Raw genomic sequence first — 18,283 nt, 5'->3', positions numbered from 1 at the left:
TGGTATATATGGGAGGACACCACTAGGTTTCTATCCATCCTCAGGTAACCGAGTCGGCCGCATTGTACACTGTGATACACTGAACATAGCATTCGGGGAGATTGCTTGCCCATACTTCTCGGTTCACCGAGAGGTATTCTGCAGTTCAAAGTTACTTGGTAATCCTTTTTCCTAGATCATCCCTCTTTTGTTTTATTTTATTATTTTGATTAAACTAAATTTAATTGACCACAGATAACATCCTCCATGCTCGCTCCTTATTTGATCTTAGGTTGAGACATATGGCGACAAATCTAGAGTCCACAAACCAAGGAATTCCTTTTGATGGGAATCCTATTCCTTTTCCTCCTTTTGGAAATATTGGTGCTCCTTCTATGGCTACATTATCCCTTCCAAGATTTACCATTGGCTTGCGAGTATGGTTGTTTTCAACCTCCTTGGTTCAAAATGTCATGATTTCTCCACAATCGAGTACTCCTCCAACTGGACAAAATGAACCTCTAAATGATCCCAAAGTTGACCCTTTGCCTTATTCATCAGTTGTTTCTTCCTCCCCTTCTTCCTCTTCTCCTAGTGAAAGTATTGATACTAGTAACCAGGTGGCCAAGAAGAAGAAGAAATGGAAGAAGAAGAAGAAGAAGAAGAAAATTCAGCAGGGGGGAAACCAAGCAACCATTGCTTTGAATGAAACATTTGATGAGAAACCATCCGATAAGCCTCACAAAGTTTGATATCCATGAAAACTTTGTATGGGAGACCATCTTCTTCGAAATTGTCTTAATATTCCTCAGATCTTTGAAGAATGGTCTTCTCGTTCACATTGTCCTGTGTCATCAACTTCTGGAGATCATGCTGGTGACACAGCATCAACTATTAGTAAATTTCATGGAAAGAAGGGTAAATTTAAGTGTCCTTGTAGGTTATGTGAAGGAAATCACCCCATTCACCTTTGTCCCTATCTAGATGAAGACAAAAAAGTTTTGGATAACTGTCCTGCTTTTCTGCAACAACTTCCACCTAGTTACAGGAGACTCTCCCTTAATCCTTCACTAATTTATAAAGCGACTAACCCAAATCAACCATCGGTCAAACCCACTCTCTCTCAATGTGAATCCCATGAGTCTATACCTGACCAATCACAAGTTGAGGAAACAGTTAACCCGATTTCACCTTCAGTTAATCGTACCTTTCCCGAAGAGAGTGAATGTGATACCACTCGGGTTCTTTTTATTTCTTTAGATTCCAATGAGCTTGGGGGCAATCATCCTATTCCAGCAAGACAGGAGGAAAATCCTCCCGCTCTCGTAACTCAAGGGGTTAATTCTCCCATTCTTAGTTGTTCTTAAAGCTGATAAAGGTGGCGCCACCGTTGTGTTAAATAAAGAAGATTACATTCACAAAATGAATGAGCATTTGAGTTGTGGAAGTTATAGAAGAGTCAACTCCAACCCTATTCCCAAGGTGATAAAGCAGGTCAAGAAAGCCATCATGGAAACCAACCTGGAAGATAAAATAAAAAAGAAGCTGATTCCCTCCTGTGAGGTTATTCCTAGAATCTATGGATTACCAAAGATCCATAAGGAAGGGGTCCCCCTTAGACCAATTGTTAACACCATTGGTTCCCCTACCTATGAATTAGCCAAGTATGTAGCTAAGATCCTAAAACCTTTGGTTGGTAACACTGACTCTTTTATAAAAGACTCAAGTGATTTTGTAAAGCTTATTAAGAATAAAAGGGTGCATAAAGATGATATTCTTGTAAGCTTTGATGTCGTATCTTTGTTTACGAAGATTCCTCTTGATGAAGCTGTTCATGTTATAAAGATGGCCACCGATCCTGAAACAGCGAAGCTTGCAGAAATCTGTTTGCGGTCCACTTTTTTCAGTTTCCAAGATCACTATTATGAACAAATTTCTGGAGTCGCCATGGGTTCCCCGCTCTCACCTATTGTTGCCAACCTATACATGGAGTACTTTGAAAGAAAATCCCTTGGCTCATTCCACTTGAAGCCAGCATGGTGGAAAAGATTTGTCGATGACACCAACCTAAATTGGACTCATGGTAAGGCAGAGCTTGAGAAGTTCTTCAATCACCTTAACTCTATATCTTCCGAAATCAAATTTACAATGGAGCTTGAGGAGAATGGTAAGATCCCCTTTCTAGACGTTCTGATCAGTAGAAAAGAGGATGGTACTTTGGGACACCAGGTCTACAAGAAGAAAACTCATACTGATAGCTATCTTCATGCTGACTCTTACCATCATCCCTCCCAAAAATCCGGCGTCTTAAACACCCTGGCTGTGAGGGCTTTCAGGATTTCTGACCCTGATCACATAAAGGATGAGATTGAACACTTAACCTCTATCTTCAAAAACATTGGATACAAGGAGTGGAGTATCAAGAAAGCTATAAGAAGGGCTCAGGATAGGGCCCTCTCTGAGCATCCCCCTCGAGACAAGAAAGAATATCAAGGGAAAGTTTACCTTCCATTCATCCAAGGGATTACAGATAAGATTGCAAAATTTTTAAGGAAGAATAACATAGACACTCAATTTACAACATGTGGAACGATAAGGCAAATGATGAGGTCGGTTAAGGATAACATTGATCAACAACAACTCAAGGGAGTGTACAAGATCGATTGATCATGTGGCAAGAGTTGTATTGGGGAAACAGGACGGTCTCTGAAAATAAGACTTAAAGAGCATGCCGCTGACATAAAGAATGAAAGATCCCGCACATCGGCCCTTGCAGAGCACTCGTCCAAGACCAAACATCATGTGTGTTTGGAAGACGCCAAGGTAATTGAAAGAGAGGACAACTATCATAAAAGAAAAATCAAAGAGGCCATTGAAATTATGAAATTTCCTCAGAACCTCAACAGGGACAATGGGAGTGAAATCAGTGGAAATTGGCTTCCTCTGATCAAACAAATAAACCCCCCCGGACCCTTGGAAGCATAAGATCGGAAATAAGGGGTCTTTCATTTCAGAAGTTTAATTAATTAATTAAAACAATTAAAACAAATTAATCTAATTAATTTAATTTAATTTAATTTAATTTAGTTAATTATATTAATTAATTTAATTAAATTAATGATTTAATTCTTAAATAAAATAAATTAAATAAAATATGAAATTAATCATAACCTTTCAAATAACAAATCAAATGATTAATAATAATCCAAAAATATTAATCAAATAGAAAATTTAGAATTATATTAAATTAAAACATTAGGATGTAGTATGAATTAATTGATTTTAATTAAATTCAAAAATCAAAATCAATTAAACAATATAAATTAATAAATTAATTTGATTTAATCTATTAATTATAGAGAAAAATTAAAATAAAAATTTTAATAAAAAAAAAATTTAATCAAATAAAATTTAAATGAAATAATAATTTTAATCGAATAAAAATTCAATTGGAATAAAAACTAAAAAAAAAAAATTAATGAAATAAGAATTAGAGCTTTAGTATTATAAATTAATTTCTTTAACAATTTTAATTGGATTTTAATTAAATTTAATGGGGACTCAATTGATTAAAATCAAAATTATTAATTAAAAACAAATTTATTAATTAATCAAATAAAAATAAAAGATTAAAAATTAATAAATTAATTAATTTGATGAGTTAATTAATTAATTAGTTAATTAATTAATTAATTAATTAATTAATCAATTAATTAATTGATTAATCAATAATTGATTAATTGAAGGAAGGTTAAAATAATTTAATGTAAATTATTTAATTAAGTAAAAAAGAATTAATCAATTAAGACTAATAAGGAATAATTAATTAATTAATTAAAGTTTTTAAAAAATTTATGTAATTATTATAAAGGAAAATAATAAATAAAAATAAAATAATAATTAATAAAAATTAGGAATCATGTGTCGGCCTTTATAAAAATTAGGGTTCTTGGTTTATTTATATCCAGGTCACAAGGCTCTCTTCTCTCAATAATTTTTCATTCATATTCTTTCTGATTTGTCCTGATGATGGACCCCCTTTGGGGTTTGAAACGTTGGCAGAATGAACTAGAAACTGTGGATAATCCAGATAATGAAACTACAAAAAACTTCCACAGAAGCTTAAAATCTAACCCCTCCAAGTAGTCTAGTCACTTCCTTTCATTTGAATCGACTGGTTGGATGTCGTCTTCCTTCTGATGTGCCTTTCTAAATCATAGTACATGTTTGTAATATGATTGTATCTGGCACTATTATAGATGAAGGTGCATATGTGAGTATCCTTTCCTCCACTGCTTGGAAAGCATTCGGTTCACCGCCAGTTGTTCTTGTTACCCAAAATCTTTTGGCTTTTAAAAGAGGAACCAGTCAACCATTCGGGATCCTTGCTCAGTTGCTGATTACTTTGGGAGGAAAAAGCATTTATCTGAATGTGATGGTAGTCGCAGGCCCTTTAAATTACAATTTACTTCTTGGGCACGACTATGTTTATGACATGGGAGCTATTGTTTCAACACTCTTACAAGTGATGTGTTTCCCACATGAAGGCAAAATTATTACCGTTGACTAGCTTTCATTTCCTAGTCCAAATATGGCATCCAGTCAACCAAATGGTCCTTTTATTCCAATGGTATCTTCCCCACCACGGGTTAATTATGTGGCAACCCATTCCATGCCTACATCAACTGACGATTAATTTCGTGATGTTGTGCAGTATGTACTGGGGGCATTGGAACCAGATCTCTCTAATGTTCTCCCATCTAATGAGAACCTCTTAGAGGTCATGACCACTTATGGGTCGTGAAAAAAGGAATATGTGGATAGTTCTTTTACTATGTCAACCTCATTAAAAAATGAAGCATGTATAATGAGGATAGTTCCTGGTCTTGTGTCAACCTCGTTAAAAAATGAAACAAAGTTCGTGAGGATAGTTCCTTCTCTTGTGTCAAGCTCGTTAAAAAATGAAACAAGGAATATGAGCATTGTTATCACCCCAAGAAACTCTCATAGGTTGTATATCAGAGATGCTCGGGAACATTACAAACTCAACAAAATGTTGGATAAATGGTGGATGAATGAAAGAAATGCTGCATATTCAAGCCAGATAACCACTTCTACTGTGATTGACCCCAGACATGGGTGAACACACCCAGACTACAAGGCTTTAGACCACCAATTACTCACAGTTTTAAAGAAAATGTGATGATGGAGAACATTGATCACACCAGCAGATGCATAGGACTCTGTGATGGCCAACTGCAACCAGTTAAAGGGTCTGTAAATCTGTTTTCTAATACAAAGATAGGATGACAGCTCTCTGGCATTAAAATAATAGAAACCTGCAAACAAATTCAATGATTCATGCTAAATCCTAACACAGAGGTGGGATGACAACCCCTCTAATGCTAACATTAATAGCACATGAATAAATGCATGACAAGCACAGCCTGGAACAAGAAGAAGAAGTGGACAGTGAGCAATTAAAAGCAAAAGAAGCTTGCATTAGCTAAAAATGAAGACCAGATGCTGCAGGTATCACAGTAGTTACAATCTCCAGAAGTTGAACCTTACAGAAAAATAACACTCATCTAAGACTCATCAACCTGATTACATTGTCTCTTTGGATATATATAGAATCTGTTTACAAAGTTGCTCTGCTAGGCTATGCGTGGAGGTGTCAATAAATGACCACCAACCACATTTACAATATGAAATGGGCCTCTGCTGCAATTCTCAGAGCTTTAATGGACAAATCGACCTATTTAGACTGTCTGATGTCCTTCTCTGGCAGCAGGAATGAATTATGGATTAAACTCCATTCCTGATAAATGTTCCTCACTGCTCCAAGTCACCTGCTTGTCCTTCGGCCATTTTGTTGTTTAATGTGGTTGCTAAGATATTAATTGTAGGGTACGGGACGATGGCTTCCTTCCTCCATCGCGATCTCGAGATAGTCAAAAGGAAATGAGATTTCATGGCGAGAGTAAGAGCCACCCGGGAATAAATCTCAGCCGTTGGATCATAGAGATCAATGGCGAAGGTCGCTGGCGGGCGGAATCGATAAGAAGCAGGTGGAGTAAATATTAGCCGTTGGATCTCAGAGATCAATGGCGGGGATTTGATCAGGGGAGCTATCAGGAGCAATCACGGGTGAATGAGTATAAGCCGTCAAATCATAGACGGGGATGATCGAACGGTGATCACACGGAGAAGATGCGCGATACTTAAATAGCGGGAGAGTGGTTTTTTGGGGGCGGGCGGTATTCCTCGCACTGCCTATCGGCCATCGGCGATTTCCGTATACAAAGGCACGATCCAATCAAATATCACCATGTGGCAGCCAGAAACCACCCCCCTGCGGGTTAATGTGGGCGCAAGTCGCGCGATCAGGGGGAGCGTCCACCATCCGATGAACGATGGACAGTCAGATGATAGGGAAGATGCATGATAGTTAATCGGTGAGAGAATGGCGGTTTTATTGTTGGGCGGTCTTCCCTGCACCGCCTATCAGCGTCGGTAGTATTTGTACAAGGTGGGCGCGATCCAACAGATTCATGACGCATGGCAGCCCAAAACCACCACCCCGCGGGTTATCGCGTGTGCAGGTCGCGCGATTAGGGGATGTGTCAACTGTCGGATCAGCGATGGACGGCCAGATGAAAAGGAAAGTGCACGAGGTTTAGAAGTGGCCAGAGAACGTGGGGACTGTTAGGTCGGATTGATCAACGGCTGCAATTGCACAAGCAGCCAAGGGTTAATTTTTTACGAAGGCGCGAAGTTATGAAAGGTTAATGCTTTAGCGTCGGGGATTAAGCGAAGAATGAGTTTATTCGGGGTTTTAACAGGTATTATAGAATTTAAACAAAAAAGACCGGGAGTCGGGAAAAAGGATTTAGGGGGATTTTACAGTGTTAACACAATAACAGAGAGAGAGGGGCTGGGGTAAAGAGGGATTGAGCAGGGGAATATGGATAAGGCGAGAAATGAATAAGTTTCAGGAGGAAAACAAAGAACGAGAGGTTAAGATGGTATAGGGAAACTTGAAGGAGCAGAAGGGGAACGACTGCTGCAAAGCCTTTTTCAGCACCAACACACCACCAAACCTGAACTTGCCCTGAAAAATGCTCAAACATGTAGCAGAGCTAACATTTGGCTCCTTCTAGGGATGAGATCTTCCCCGTGAGGTCTCAAGAACCTGCAGACCAATGCCTTCATGCAAGACGAGCTTAAAAACATTGCCTAGTATCGATTGGGCATGGATTCAAACTAAGCATATACTAAGAACTGCACAAGAAACTACTTACAATCACTAAAACTTGAAAAACTTAAACTTCCAAAATTGCCCATTTGTTGGGCCATCAAAATTGATGCCTGTCATCCGGTTCATCATAGATCAGCAGGATATGATTTATTTGATCCTCTACCTCAAAGAGTTTATGAGGTTTGACCTCGATGGGTAGATAGGGATCAACTTTCATTTCCCTTCTAAGTATTTTCCTCCTTGGATGTTCTTTAGAGGAGCCTTTGTACATCTGTTGAATACTCAATGTTGTTGTGTACTTATTTGTGTCATCTGTGGTCTGCACAACTAATATGAAAGATGCACCATTGTATTCCTGTGCAGGGGACACATAGACATTTTCTGCTCCTTCATCTTGCTTTGAACAATCCTCATCCAAGGAGGGATTCCAATACTACACATTTGCTTCTTCTGTCATCTAAAACGTTGCCCTTTCAATCTGTGTAGAGGCCATCTAAGCAGGTTTTAAAATATCAAGACTGAGATGATCAGTTTCAGCCTTGAGCATTGAATTTTGTTCAGCCTCAGTGTTCAAGGGGCAACTGTGAGGGATTTTTATTTGATCAGACTGAGAAACAAAAGATGATGGGGAGTTTTCCTCTCCCTTTTTGATCACTAGACTGGGGATGAAAGTAGGTAGATGAATTTGCAGATCAGCACAATCATTGGAAGCTAGGTTGGCTTTGAGCACAGGTTCTTGGAGGATGAAGGTGCCTTCTATTGATTGTTGCTGCTGATAAGCTTGTTGTTCTGCAGGCACAACAAATTGACGAGCAGTGCCTCTTGATAACGCTTCTTCATATGCAGCTCCAGTTAGGAAAGGTGCACCTTCCAAAACATGGACCTCCTCCTCATGTTGCACCTCTTCCATGACTATATTCTGTAGAAGGGGCCTCACCCCTTGATCTTCATTTGCATCTCTATTTCTCTGCAAATTCTGCAAATGCTCATGTGTCCCTCTATGTAGTTTTGGAGCTGGAAAAGAAATGGAACAATGAGCTCCTGCTTCATCAAAATAATGCTCATCTTTTAACTTGGAAACTTTAGAGGCTAAGAATTCAATCATCCTAGCCAATTCATCTACTTCAGAATCATAAGATGTTGAAGATTCACCTCCCTGCCTTCTCCTTTCAACATCTCCTTCAAGTCTCTCTGCAGCGATGATATTTTCTTCTACTTCAAAGGCTGCAGTTTGCATATCAGCCAAAGAAGTGCATCGTCTTTCTCTTAACAGCAGGCAGAATTGAGAATCAAAGGCATTAGCGTATGTGAGCATGGCAGAAGAAGGGGTAGGTCTTATTTTGGTTAGCATTCTGTTGTATATATGATTAAATCTGATGTTAAATTTAGATAGCATCTCACCATCTTCTCTCTGCAAGTTCCCAAATTCATCATGATAAAAGAGCTGATCTTTATTATTTCTCTAGTGCTTTAAAAATACATCATCTAGGGCCTCAATATCTGCAATAGACCTAGGCGGTAAATTTCTGAACCATTTTCTAGCTTCCCCTTCTAGGCTTTGGACAAAAACCCTCATCCAGACATCCTCTTCATTGATATCTAAATTATCAGCATAGCTGTAAAAGGCCTCTAAATGCTCCTCAACTGATATTTCTTCTGCACTAGTAAACTTTGGCATAAATTCTTGATAATCCCCTGCAGGCATGGCATTCAGAGGGGTAGGCAAGACTATGGGTCCATAACTAGCGGCAACTATTTGTTCTATCTTTGTGAGAGCTTGCTGGCCTACCATAGTTGACGTATACGAAAGGGATACTGGTGGACTGAGTGGAATGAATCAATGAATGGAATGGTAGAAACGGAGGAATATGATAGACAACAAGTAATGTTTATTTCACCTGAGGTCTGAAAGGGAAATGGACAATTAAGGAGCTGAATGAACCTTTGAAGGTTTTTCTACACTAACAGAGATACATGGAACCTTTAAGGCTTACCTGATCCTGGTGCTCCTTACTGTAATATTTTGTTCTGTTGAACAATCTTCTCAGGATCGGGCACTGATTCAGCTGGTGATCTCTGAAGATATCTCTGAACATGCCTCACCAATTGCACGAGAACTGCAATGTGGAGTCACCAAAGGATGGTCTTCCTCCAATGGAGTTGCCAGATAGATGATTACAACCAAAATATGTGTTCAAACCTTGTCTATCATCAAAGTTTGAAGCTGTGTCATTCTCCCAGGGAAGCTGAGCTTCAATTCTCCTCTCCTCAGCAATGGTGCCAATTAATGTTATCACTCCAAGAAACTCTCCTATGTTGTATATCAAAGATGCTCGGGAACATTACAAACTCAACAAAATGTTGGATAAATGGTGGATGAATGAAAGAAATGTTGCATATTTAAGCCAGATAACCACTTCTACTGTGATTGACCCTAGACATGGGTGAAACCCCCAGACTACAAGGCTTTAGACCACCAATTACTCACAATTTTAAAGAAAATGTGATGATAGAGAACACTGATCACACCAGTATATGCACAGGACTCTGTGATGGCCAGCTACAACTAGTTAAAAGGTCTGTAAATCTGTTTTCTAATACACAGACAGGATGACAGCTCTTTGGCATTAAAATAACAGAAACCTGCAAACAAATTCAATGATGCATGCTAAATCCTAACATAGAGGTGGGATGACAGCCCCTCTAATGCTAACATTAACAGCACATGAATAAATGCAAGACAGGCACAGCCTAGAACAAGAAGAAGAAGTGGACAGTGAGAAATTAATAGCAAAAGAAGCTTGCATTAGCTGGAAATGAAGACCAGACGCTACAGGTATCACAGCAGTTACAATCTCCAGAAGTTGAACCTTACAGCAAAATAACACTCATCAACCTGATTACATTGTGTCTCTGGATATATATAGAATATGTTTACAAAGTTTCTCTGCTAGGCTATGCGTGGAGGTGTCAATAAATGACCACCAACCACATTTACAATATGAAATGGGCCTCTGCTGCAATTCTTAGAGCTTTAATGGACAAATCAACCTGTTTAGATTGTCTGATGTCCTTCTCTGGCAGCTGGAATGAATTATGGATTAAACTCCATGCCCGATAAATGTTCTTCACCACTTGAAGTCACCTACTTGTCCTTCGGCCATTCTGTTGTTTAATGTGGTTGCTGAGATATTAACTGCAGGGTACGGGATGATGGCTTCCTTCCTCCATCGCGAGCTCGAGACAGTCAAAAGGAAATGAGATTTCATGGCGGGAGTAAGAGCCAGCCGGGAATAAATCTCAGCCGTTGGATCGCAGAGATCAACAGCGGAGATCGCTGGCGGGCGGAATCGATAAGAAGCAGGCGGAGTAAATATTAGCCGTTGGATCTCAGAGATCAATAGCGGGGATTTGATCAGGGGAGCTATCAGGAGCAATCACGGGTGAATGAGTATAGGTCGTTGAATCATAGACGGGGATGATCAAATGGTGATTGCACGCAGAAGATGCGCAATACTTAGATAGCGGGAGAGTGGTTTTTTGGGGGCGGGTAGTATCCCCGCACCGCCTCTCGGCCATCTATAGTTTCTGTATACAAAGGCACGATCCAATGAAATAGCGCCACGTGGGAGCCAGAAATGACCCCCCGCGGGTTAATGCACGTGCAAGTCGCGCAATCGAGGGGAGTGTCCACCGTCCGATGAACGATGGACAGTCAGATGATAGGGAATATGCATGATAGTTAATCAGTGGGAGAATGGAAGTTTTATTGGCGGGCGGTGTTCCCCGCACCGCCTATTGGCATCGGCGGTATTCGTACAGGGTGGGTGAGATCCAAAAGATTCATGATGTGTGGCAGCCCAAGACCACCGCCCCCGTGGGTTATCACGTGTGCAAGTCGCGCGATCGGGGGATGTGTCAGCCGCCAGATCAACGATGGACAGTCGGATGAAAAGGAAAGTGCACGAGTTTTAGAAGCGGGTGGATAACGCGGGGACCGTTAGATCAAATTGATCAACGGCTGTGATTGCACAAGCGGCCGAGGGTTAATTCTTTACGAAGGCACGAAGTTATGAAAGGTTAATTCTTTAGCATCAGGGATTAAGCGAAGAATGAGTTTATTCGGGGTTTTAACAGGTATTATAGAATTTAAACAAAAAATCCCAGGAGCCAAGAAAAAGGACTTCGGGGGGTTTTATAGTGTTAACACGATAAGAGAGAGAGAGAGGGGCTGGGGTAAAGAGGGATTGAGCAGGGGAATATGGATAAGGCGAGAAATGAAGATATTTCAGGAGGAAAACAGAGAACGAGAGGTTAAGAGGGTATAGGGAAACTTGAAGGAGCAGAAGGGGAATGATTGCTTCAAAGCCCTTTTCAACACCAACACACCACTAGACCTGAACTTGCCCTAAAATATGCTCAAACATGTAGCAGAGCTAACAAGCATAGTTCCTTGTCTTGTGTGAAGCTCATTAAAAAATGAAACAAGGAATATGAGCATAGTTCCTTGTCTTGTGTCAAGCTTGTTAAAAAATGAAACAAGGAATATGAGTAGAGTTCCTTGTCTTGTGTCAAGCTCATTAAAAAATGAAACAAGGTCCCCTGGAGAAAAGTTCCAATTTGAGTCTTTGATTAGATCTCGTAAAATCCTATCAAGTCTTTCACTTAATCTTGTAAATGAACCTTCATTCCATCCTCCTCATAGCCATGAGTAGTCTACTTAGGTGAGTGAAATGAAGCTTGGGGGGCATGCACCTAGTCTCAAGTCATCACGTTGGGGGCATATAAACCAAATCCAAGCATAGTTTTTCATTTCAAGCTTGTGTAAAAATGAAACTAAATCCAAGCATAGTTCTTTGTTTCAAGCTTGTGTAAACATGAAACCGAATCCAAGCATATTTCCCTATGGTTCAATCTTGTGTAAAAATGAACCCATATGCATTTTAACCCTCGTGATTTCCACGCTATCAACATCTTCCATCAGATGAGCCTTGGATATTCTCCTTCCATCGTCACTACCTGCTTAGCTGATCATACACTTTCACTTGGTTTTTTTACCTTTTTGAGGAACAATTGCAATGAGTGTTCTTATTAGCCAACCTCTTAACATAAATCAACATGTTTTGAGAAGTTCCAACATCACTGGAACCAGTTTCTATCCTAGACACCACTCGTTCCTCAAAGCGAAGTCCTCTCTAAGCTCTTTTCAGACTCTCGAAATATGAAAAGATTATCGAGTGCTTGTCCTTTTCAGCGCATTAATGGATTGGAAATGACATCTACTCAGTATAAGTTTAACCCTTTTTTTGGGCTGAGATAGATTATTTATGAAAAAGGAACACGTTGACCAAACATGGTCAATAGGTTCTCTCTTGTATTGTTTTACACTTTTTCGGACTTGAGAGACAAATATACGAAGAACAACTTCTGGATTTTTCTTTTTTCTCCCTTTTCAAAATCTCTAAACATGAAAAGGAGTGAGTTATCATTGTCGTTAGACTCGTTAAAACATTAAATAGCGACAAACTTGTCCATCATGACAAGATCGAGTTTCACATTCACTCAACTCGTTAAAACATCACATGGCGATGGATTCACCTAAAGGGTGGAATTATACAACAAGCATATGTTATCCTCCTCAAGCTTGATAAAAATAAAGAGGTACTCATCACCAATGACTGCAAAAATGGGAAAAGGGGTAAACCACTTTATGGCAGCAGGTCACTCTTGAACATGACACTTTCACTTCATCATTATGACTATTTGGGTTGGGTTATCTGCTTGATGGTCATCATACCTTGGTCTATCATATCATCCATTACTTTTGTTTTGGGTCAATTATGCCAATCCATTCAGTGTCGCTGACATGTTCAAGAGAAGTCACTGAGTTTTAAAATTCATCCTTTGCAATACTCATGAACCTTCATTTTCATGACTACCATTCCTGACCCTTGTGTTGTCAATCAAATTCCATCTCCAAAATCATTACATTCATTTCGTGTCATTGATGTGGGATACATCAAGGCCCTCTTGCAACGAGTCGCTTCTTGTTAACATCAGCGTATTATCCAAGAAGTTGGCTTAGAAACACCCTTCCAGTACCATGAGGCTTGCATACATAAATGGCAAGTTTCTCACTTCCGGTGATAGGTTGACATCACTGGCCTTTGACCGAAAGACTTTGTATGGTGTTTGACATAAAAACATCCATTCACACCATGCAGAATGTACTACAGTACCTTGAGGATAATTATCATTATGGGTGATTTATCTAGCGTCTGTTAATGGCTTACATCATTGGTTGGTAATCAAATGGTATCTTCCCATGTTCAACCTCAGATCACATATTCACATGGTTAGACTCGTACTTGAGCGAACGATTGAATGAGATAGAAGACCCCAGATCTAGTTTCATCCATCCAGGCTGTGATTTCAAGAAATGTACCAAATAATCCGTACAATGGCTTTACATTGATGGTCATCCTATCATGGGTCTATATCTGTAGACGACTGTCTATCTACTTGTAATGAAAGTTTATATGCTGACCATGGGTATGCCTTCTCTCAGCGATTCATGAGAAAAATCAAAAATATCATGATATTATGTATTGTAATCGATGCAGGTCACCAACCACTTCAGAACCTCCTCATCACATTGTAAAGCATATCACTCGACATCATTATTTTCAACTTCATGCTTTAGGGGGTAGTTGTTACAAATCCATTTGGGCACATCACTCCAATCGTTCAGATCAGTACCATTAGGGCTCATCAAACCCTAATTCAATTGCTACATGCCCTAGACAAGTCACCATTTTGAATGTCTCCTTCCCTGATAGTTTTTTGGCCTAAAACCCTCCAGAAATGCCTCCTTGAGGGACCAGCATAGCCTGGGACAGGGGTAAGTGCGCTTCAATGTAGGTAGGCCGATTTCAGGGTGCTCTACAAAGCACCTAGGCCCACTTTGACCTACACTAGGTGGGATTGAGCGAAATTCACATAGGGTTCTAGGAATATTCTTATCCTCTAGAGTCATCTAGAAGATTCCCACACTTATCATCTCCTATGAGCTCGAAATTGGATAGAGAATGAGTTAAGTGACCTCCTATCCTCTCATCTCTTCCTCCAACAAAACTAACTCTAGGTTTGGAAGGCCATTCAATGCCCTCATTTATGACAAAGCCTCCTCCATTTGTCTATAAATTGAGCACTCATCTAAGTGATCAGGAGTTGGACTTTGAGAATTTGTAAGGAGATATTGTTGGTGTGAGAATTGAGAGTATAAGAAAGTGTTGTCATGCTGCTAGAGTGTTGTGCTATTGATGTGATGCTAGTTGGAACCCAAGCTGGAAGAGTGACAATGAATCAGACTTCATGATTGTAATTATTCCTTCTACTTAATAAAGATGTTTACACCTTTTTCCATATTCTTATCTTGATATATGATGTTTATATGTGTGAATGTCTTATTCCATTTACTTGTATTCAATAGATATCTTGCTTTCATCGATTCTTTGTCTTTTGTTTATGCTTGCAGGTACTTTTTGAGCAAGTTAAGTTCGAGAAGGAGCGACAGGAGTCAAACAAAGGAGACAAAAGGAAAGAGAAATAACAAGTAGGTCCTTTGAATCCCTTTGTCTTATTTATCATTTATAGAAAAAGGATAAGCACTTTAAATCTATTGTTCTAGGTATAGCTACCTACCTAGGGAATTAGTATTTATCTAAAGATACCAAATTCATCATAACACAGGGATTTGAAAATTCGTAAAATGAAGGGAGATGATAGGTCCATAAGTTTGTTAATTTTTTCCATCCTTTTCAAGTACAATATAACTTGTTTCGTATATCTAAAATTTGTCATTATCTAATTTAGGCCTAAATTACAAGATAAGAGATTTGAGATAATTTCTATTATGATTCCTACTTAATATTTTCTTTTTTGAAGACTTCAAGAGGATCCTAACATATTTTTAATTTTCTAAGTATTAATGGCCAGTTTGAATATTTTTTACAGATCCATTGAATAATTTCTATAGAATTTTTTATGGAATACTACAACTTTCATATGCTATCAACAAAGTAAGAGGTGGGGAGTGGATAAAAGAGATGACAAGATCAATCCTTCATACCATAAATCTATATGGAATTTTCTTATTGGATGTTTGTACAAATTCCTCTAAAGCATGTTATAGGTCATTTGTTTTCATCCTTTCTTTGAACAATTATTGTAAGTGTTGATTAGTCACCATGAACTAATTAGGTCTAGCTATGTGTCGAGTGATTAGATGTGTACTTCGATAAGATCCAATAAAAGATTGGTAATTTGGTACAATTACTTGAAAATATTCAATTCTCAAGTTAGAAAATGTATTTAATATTGTTGTGTTTGTTACTTCACTTCTTAAATGACAAAGAGATTTTTATATATAAAAATGGGCGAACACCTCTTCGATAACCTTGCATACTTTTGATAAACATAGTCGAAATTGTTGAATACAAATTTGGTAATATAAGTTCTATTTTGGTCCATATCTATATGTCTTTATGAGAAATATTGGGTTCTTGATACATTTAGTTGTATGCTAGTTATTCTAAAGTAATATTGTCAATCAATTTAATTATTTCTTAAATTCTACTACATTAAATTATCAATATGAGTAAGTACACTTGTGAAGTATACAACATAGTATATGCTAGGATTTTAGCTTTAAATTCTAATGGAAAGAAATTGCAATGAAAGAAATTTCTACTCTATAAAAGCAAATAAAATGACATGAAAATAATTACTAGTCTATAAATGAATTGCAAATCTAATCTAGGAAAGTGATAGAATTCTTAACCTAGGAAAGTGAAGAAATCCTAATCTAGGAAAGCATTGGAAATTTAATCTATGAACGCATACAAATATAATTTATGAAAGCATATCAATCTATGGAAACCAAAATCATTAAAACAAACTCAACCAAATGCAATTCAATAATCAAGCTAATTATCAATATAGTTGTTTTATACATCAATGACCTAAATAAAATTGTAAACTAAGTGATCATTTGCAATGTATATTATTTATTGACTAAAAAATATTGGAGAATGGTTAGATAATTTTGATGACTTCAACAATTGAATTTATTCAGGTTCAAAATGAGCGATTTCTTCTTTTATTTGATGGACCATTCAAATCTATTATAGTATCGTTACATTTGTTGGTTGCAACATGAAATTTAGGGAAAATTCATTAGTTATATCTAATCGTATCTCCAAAATTGTGCATTGTTTTGAAGACATGCTCACCTGTCACCTAAATGGGATCATTATACACAAAACCCATGTTTTATTTTTTCTAGATGTATCTTAGTTTTCCCAAAAACCATGTCTAAAGTTGACTACTCAAAAATTGTTGCTAATCTAGATCATCATCTTCAATCAAGTGTTGAAGGCTCACACTTCCAACACTAATTAAAGCGCTACATCTAATCAGAAAAATAAAATAAAATAAAAAATAACAAAACTAATATAAACTACATATATTATAAAAGTACATGAATTATAAATCTACATCTTATAACAAAACAAGATATAAAACTATAAAATAAATAACACAAGAACTTATGAAATGTATTTTATTCCATCGTAGTTTGCAGGTATGCTCCAAGAGTTTCTCCCTTTTAAATAGAGAATGAACTCCTATTTATACAAAAATATGATAATTAATTAATAAATGTAGATCAACAAATCTCTCCTAGAGCCACAAATGTCTCATGTGGTTACAACCATGTGTTAATATCTAGTAAGTAATATCTCTACATATCCTCTCACAAATATCTAAAATATTTGATAAGAAATATTATCAAAACTTTCATGATTCTTCTCCATCAAATGTGCTTGAATGATTATCTCAAATCTTCCTCAAATATTCAAGGGTTGAAGATGAAATTCGAATTTGAGGCTAAGTGGTCAAATATGACTTTGGTTGAGGTTTAAAATATGCCTATAAACATCACAAAAGCCACCCAACTTTTAGATATAAGTGAAAACATGCTATTTTTCTAATATTTAATCATAAATTCACTCAAAATACTAAAATAAATGCTTTGGAAAATAATAATTCTAAACCCATATATAATCATAAAAATGGTCTTAATGTAAGGTTATAAGATAGTGGAATATGGTTAAAAGTGAATGAAAAGAGGATGAAAAATATGACATTTTGGAGACCCAACATTTCCCCCCAAATATAAATGTTGCATGTCCCCATGCAACCTTGCATTGATTCTCATGAACTAAATTCATCTTGTCTTTTGTACTCTTTTAGAGTGAAAGATTATCTTTTATGAAAAAGTGGTTTGTGACTTGAGATCTTTTTTCAGGATTTGCATATTTTGCAAAGTCTTCTTCAATTGTTTTTTTTTTCTCAAGAGCTTTCTATTGTGGAGTCTTCTATGAAATATAGAAGTGGAATTTCTTGTGGTTTGTTCTTTTATGAAAACCATAAGTATTGCAACTATTGGTTCGTGTGTGGAAATATCTTTCTTTTACTTATTCTTGTTGCAACAAAGAAATATTGAAAATGCATTCAAAATGAAGACCCATTCATATACATATCAATTGATCCTTGCTCATAATATGAATAATTTTAAAACTTATATGTCTTTGAAACAAAGAGCAACAACAGTCAGAGAAACATGTTGGTTGTAAACACCCTGGTCAAAAATTCATGTAATAAAGTTAATAAAGGAAAATAGTAACCAAGGTCATGGGAAACGTATTCCAAGCTGAATGTTTTCTTATAGAACTCTTGGAGGAGTGTGGCATACATGGGACATGGAGAAAATATGTAACATAAGAGTAGAAAATTTCAAAAGCACATCGAGATCAACAACTACATCAGGTTTTTCTTGCAAGTACCGAGTTGCATGTATGATTTCCTTAATAGTTTTGGCATGCATGGAAGATGCATGTGGTTTCTTCGTTATGATCTTTCATTGGCATGGAGGATTCCCTAGATTGACAGTGGTTTTACCTTGTCTTTCCATTTCTTGGA

General features: G+C 37.5%; 1 pseudogene; it reads right to left on the bottom strand.

Moving 5' to 3' along the window:
* Positions 1-9,336, bottom strand: part of LOC149139083 (auxin transporter protein 1 pseudogene) — a 146,597-nt pseudogene extending 137,261 nt beyond the window's left edge.
* Positions 9,337-18,283: the final 8,947 nt, after the last annotated feature.

This window comes from Pinus tabuliformis, chromosome X (assembly GCF_031772625.1).
Source record: "Pinus tabuliformis cultivar Carrire ecotype Pingquan chromosome X, CPIR1, whole genome shotgun sequence".
NCBI classification, from domain to species: domain Eukaryota; kingdom Viridiplantae; phylum Streptophyta; class Pinopsida; order Pinales; family Pinaceae; genus Pinus; species Pinus tabuliformis.
This window is presented reverse-complemented; position numbering and strand designations above follow the sequence as displayed.